This window comes from Pinus tabuliformis, chromosome 2_2 (genome assembly GCF_031772625.1).
Source record: "Pinus tabuliformis cultivar Carrire ecotype Pingquan chromosome 2_2, CPIR1, whole genome shotgun sequence".
Classification (NCBI taxonomy): Eukaryota; Viridiplantae; Streptophyta; class Pinopsida; order Pinales; family Pinaceae; genus Pinus; species Pinus tabuliformis.
Genome location: NC_142300.1, coordinates 112,012,007 through 112,018,124, shown reverse-complemented (window position 1 = coordinate 112,018,124; position 6,118 = coordinate 112,012,007).

Sequence of the window (6,118 nt, the reverse complement as noted above, 5' to 3'; positions counted from 1 at the left end):
TCGCTTTCTATCGACATCGACACATTATCTAGAAAGATGACTTAGGAATCGACAGTACCTTGAAGTCTGCATGCATCAATGGCAGGTTTCTCGCCTTTGACGTCAGTTTACATCATTGACTTTCGATCAGAGGATTCCGTGAAGTGTTCGACATCAAAACATCTATTCACATTTCACGGGTTGTGCTTGGTACTTTGGGGACCATTGACATTACTGGTGGTTTCTCTCACGCTTTTTAACAGTTTACATCATTGACTGGTAATCAAGTGGTTTCTACCATGTTCGACATCAAATCATTTAATCACATGGCTAGAATCGTACCAATTCGAGAAGTAGAAGTGAAGACCCTGGATCTAGTTTCTACCATCCAGGCTGCGAGGAGTTTTGTATTCATTATCTATGTAGACTAATCATAAACAGATGGCTGCGTCCATACTGTGTCTACAAAAGTCTATAAAAATGATGTACTGCAAGATCATTCCTGTATCATAATAGTTAGTCCATTAGTTAAAGTTTTGAATCTGAGTATGGGAATGCCTATCTCAGTGATGATATAATCTTATCCATGTATTTTGTGTTGAAAATTGCAGGTTCCAACCAGGCCATCCACAAGGCAATCCTTGAAATGATAAAGCGCTTCACCCTTCCTAGAATTACAAAACCCTATTCTATTCCAGGCTTCGCACTTTAGGGGGCAATCTGTTACACTAAAAAATGTCACCTTGACTACTTACAGTTAGTATGGCTCAAATCAACAGTCATGCTACCCTCTTAGGCAAGTCTCATGCCTCTGTTATCCATCTCAAACTCAAAGAAGAGAGAAAGTCTTGTAAAAATTATGTTTATCTCTGGGGTCGCAGGTTCTCTCTAGTCTTACCTGCGGGGACGCGGACCTTGTTCACAAAATCTGCGTCCATGGACGCTCTGTATGTTAAGGGACAGGTGCGTCCCTCTGTAAAAGACAAAATGCGTGAGTTTTATCTTGAAAAAGTTACTTGTGGTTACTTCTAGAACATTCTAGAGGTCGGTTTGATGAAATGGATGCGCCTCCAGTTGGTTCATGTATCTCTATTAAGGGGGAACTTATCCCATCAATGAGGGAGCTATCCCACCCATAGAGGGGGATGATCCCATTGATAGTGGACCTGAATAACCTCTTTACAGCACTATAAATAAAGGCATTGAGCCAGAAGGAGGAGAGGTTGGAGCTATACATTTTCTTTGGGTAAATGCTGCAGGATTTAGGTCTTCCATTAGAGCCTTTGTGAGGAGAGATTGTCTTCACTAGATTCTACTTGGGAGAGGGTGAGCTTTGTCAAAGTAGAGGAAAACCCTTGATGGAGCCTGGGAGGAACTTGCACAACACCAAGGCCAGGTTGTAAGAGTTTCTTTGTTTCGTTATTAATACAAACTGGTTTATTTTTCTCAATAGCTTGTGTTAATGAGTTATTTCATGTGTTCCTTGGTCTGCATGTTGGATATATGTTTTATTATATGAAATGCAAGTGCTTGGTAATTGTTTGATTGTTTGTGGTTGCAGGAATTGACTTGAAGGAGGAGCTCATCCAGATCGTCAAGAACGGACTTCAACAACAGCGTTTTGGAATAAGGTAAGCCTAAACACTTGTAGTTTTCATGTTGTAAAAGGTGTATTTAGAGAAAGATCACTCCTTTTTGTCTTGTTTGTCATTAGAATGTCTTAGACTTCTAGGAAGGTCAGTCGTGTCCGCACCCTTGACAGATTCCGTGTGACAATGCCTCAACACATTAGCTGCAATTTCATCTATTAGGCCATATATACATTTTTCATTCAATTACAAGTAAAAACATGATGAGATCCATACACAGCCATTGTCATAATACATGTTCATAACCAGCATAATAACAACATCAATACCAAGGAAACAACAACCATATAATCCACATATAAACCAGTATAATACTCATGAATTAACAAGGAGACATAACCTCATATTAATGATGAAAATACCAACTAGGTTTGGGACTTCCATGAACCACCCGACCATAGACATGGTTGAGCCAAATATATTTTCAGTCAGTCACCCGTGTGCCATATTCCAAGCATGAATGTGGGATCTCATGGAACAATCCATTAAAACCATACCAGGGCTTCCAAAGGCCAAACCACCTCAACCCATCAAACAATGATTCCACCTCATGGCTAGACATCAAAATACATCACCAAATCGGCCTCTACCCAAGTTGTCTAGGGCTCCATAGTGTTTGTTCCAACCAAGGCTTCCAAGACTAGTAACTCAACCCACAACTATCGTCGGGCTCCAGAGAGTTTGTTCAATCAAGGTTCCAAGACTAGTATCTCAACCCACCAAGGGCTACAGATCATTTGTCCAACTAAGGCTCCAAGACTAGTAACTTAACCCAAGTTGTTACAAGGCTCTAGAGCGTTTGTCCAACCAAAGCTCTAGGAACTAGTAACTTAACCCATGGTTAAAGGAACATGAGAACCAACTAGAAAACAAAAGGAAAATGAACCCACAACACCATGGTTATCTAGTAAATGGAAAGGATAGGAAAATCCATTGTCAATCCAGGCAATCCTCCATGTCAATGACATATCATGACCAATAAACCGCATGCATATGCCATGCATGCCAAAACTAGTGAGGAAAACATACATGCAACTCGGTATTTGCAAGAAAAACTTGTTGTAGGTGTTGATCCCAATTTCCTCTTACGCTTTCTTGATCTTCCTTTTCCTTCTTTCTCCAAGAATCCAAGTATGCCACACTCTCGAAGAGTGATCCAAGAAAACTCTAAGTGTCCAAGAGTATGAGAGAGAGAGAGAGAATAGAATGAGAGCTCCAAAATTGAACTAACAAAAAGCTACACTGACAAAGCCTTCCCCACTGATCCTCAGAAGCCTTTTTAACAATGAGGCTTCTATTTTCTTCAATTTCCATTATTTTGCTTCATTTACTACTCACATGCAACTTGTCACCTTTCACCTTCCTTTTCTCCAAATTTCCATTATTTTCATAAATAAAAGTGCTAAAAATGCCATTTTTCCTTCCCAAAGCCTTTGTCAATTTCCTTAGCCATAATAAACCACATGAACACCCACTAGAATTTTTTTCCCACCATTCATATTGGAATATGTGTTCCATGACCTTGGTCTTATATTTTTTTACATGGATTTTTAACCAAGGCTGTTACAAAATAAAGAAGGAGAGGTGAATAAAAATGTTTCTTTAAGTGATCACCTTATGGTAGACCAGTGCCTAATCCTTTGGGGAGATTGGAGTCAAGAAGAATATGAATATAAACTTCGTTTCTAGGTCAAAGAGGCTCTAAGATCAACTTCGCTTGTCCTTAAGGCCAAGGAGAGTGACCTTAAAAGCTTCTATACTTTGTTTTGCAAGGTGAAGTGGTTGATCAAGATAAATTCAACCATAGAATTATCCTTAGGAGAATTCGTTCAACATACATGGCCCATACATAGATATATGCTATATAGAAACAGAATTCCACAATTTCGCAGTAAATGCATGCATCAACTAGCCCTAGTATAGCAAAAATCTCATTATCAATGTATGTGAAAAAGTAAAAGAATAAATAGAATTAAATTTGTACTTACATGTAAGAGAATATATCCAACCACCAATAAAATTGCCAATAAAGAACCTCTAAGATAATAAAAGACAATCCATACATCAAAATTCATCTATGCTCCAAAATTTCTTCCACCAAGAATGAATAACGAAAATCTCAAGAGAGATACAAGTCCAAACCAAGTGATGATGAGAAATGAACTCTCATCATTTGTATTTATACACTCCTAATGAGTTTGATTTAGCTACTTGAGCCTACATTAGCCCCTAAAATAAAAATAATGTGCAAATAAGTAACTTTTGGTGACAAGCCCACCAAACTAGCTCATAAACAAAATAACAAGCCTATCAAGAGGTCAAATAATCAATAATACATGTCGTTGGGCTCTCTAAGAGGCCTGATGAAGTTCATAAGTTCCATAATGATGAATAGGACTTCCAGAAGTAATGGACAAGGGGTTGGCCCCTTGTTCTTCAATAAACTGGTGCTCCCAATGGGTGTGAGGGCACACAAGTGACCTCATGGACCTCAAAGTAATTAAAATATGTATGTAGACTATCTGTAAGGGCTTAGATCATGGTGTGAGTGATGCCACATCAACATAAAAGTCCTAGGTCATTTTCCAAGTGCATGGTACAACTGTAGGGTTGGTCGGAAAAAGGTGAACGAGGTGCATCTTCCTCATCCAATAGGTGAATCTTGAGTACTCTATGAATATATCTAGGGATCCATGGAGTGTTTTCTATTGCTGTGGAGGCCCATGGCTCTCAACACACACCCTATATGTACCAATGTATCCCTGGAGGTTAGGGACCCGTATAGGGAGACCAAACCTAAAATGGATACCACCTTCATAATGGTATGCCCTTCCATAGTGGGATTTGGCATGTGCTAGTGTCTTCAAACTCCAAATGGGTTTAACCAAGTATCCTATTAGGTGGTTTCTACTTCTAAAGGGGATATTATGTCCAAGGTACATCCTTTAAAGGGTGGTGGCATATGATAGACAAATGAATGGAGTTGGGGATGAAAATGGGTAGCCCTATGCCACATGATGGGGTACAAGGGTAGCTAATGAAAGGGAAGCCCACACTTGGGTATATAATGTATAGGAGGGAGAAATCGTGGTACATGAGGTGCCCCAACTTTGATTTTTCCACGCTTGTTTATATGTCTTTTTCCTTTGATGATTTTCTTTAATTAACTACTCGGGGCTCAAGGTGTAAGAGCATGATGTGTGAGATATAACCGTGGATACCCCCTTTAAGGTAGGGCAATTCATTGCCCACTAGGGGTTGGGACAATCATGGGTTCCTAAATGATAAAGGAGGCTCATCTATGACCTATAGGAACTAGGGTGATGGCCATGATGACGGGGTATAGCTCATGTATTGGCTTTTTCCCACGTGCTAAATGTGTTTGTCCCAACCATATTTTTCATTTTGTGGTACATCTTCCTGTTGAATGTGGCCAATTATGCTTTCAATTTTATTTTTAGCTGCATCAAGCTTTGGGGCATCATTTAAGTCCTGACCCAAGGTGAGGGCAAGGGGATGGGGAAGGTTGACCCTCTGTGGACCCAGTAGAGGAATGTGGACCCATGTGGGGGAAATGATGAATGCAGTCATAATGATTGGAAGGGGAGTTATATATGTGGATAAGGGAGTGAGACCACGTAACCAAAATCAGGGTTTCCCATGAAGTACCATCCTTAAAGACCAAATGTCAGTAAAAGAGATCCCATGAGACTAGGGTCCAAGGTTAACATCCAAAATAGTTCTAAGGGGGAAAGAGCACAGACCTAGCCCACTCTTTCCGCTGAATCCCCCCATTAATCCATGCCAAATTTTTTCCATGATAAGTAAACTACAATACTCAATTAACAAATGACAAGGCATACCTTAAGGTTTGGGAGGTCCATCTTCAAACATACGACCATGACTGATGGGTGAGGGACCACATGGATGGATCAGAGGGTGGAGAAATGGCACAACGAGCTAGTTGGTGGCTGTAAGGGGCTGTTGGTTGTTGGTTGAGGACCATATTCTAGAAAAAAATAAATTGGTGGGTAACAGGTCTAGCAGTACATATGACATATAATGGAAACAAATTGAGAAAATTTAGAAGCATTTGATTACAAGCAAGTTGAAAATTAAAAGTGTAATTCCTTAGGATACCTTGTTAAGTGATATATTGGTTTCTCCTATTGAAGAAATCACTATGGTGCAACTCATAAGATATTTAAAAAGAATTGAGCAAATGGAAGAGGGAATATCGCCTAAGGTTGTCTTCAATGACATATTGTATAAAAGAAAGAATAATTAGATGCGACAAAATATCAAATGGTTTAGTAAATGGGGTATTTACTTGAGCATGTGTCCCAAAAATAGTAAAGAGATAAAGGCTTTTGTTATGGATAAGCTCCACAAGTGTACTTGGGATAAGGAGCTAGGGAGAAAGAGAAAGTACTATATTGAAGAGTTTAATCCCACTCATAATCATCAACAAAAAACATACATAGGGGCAA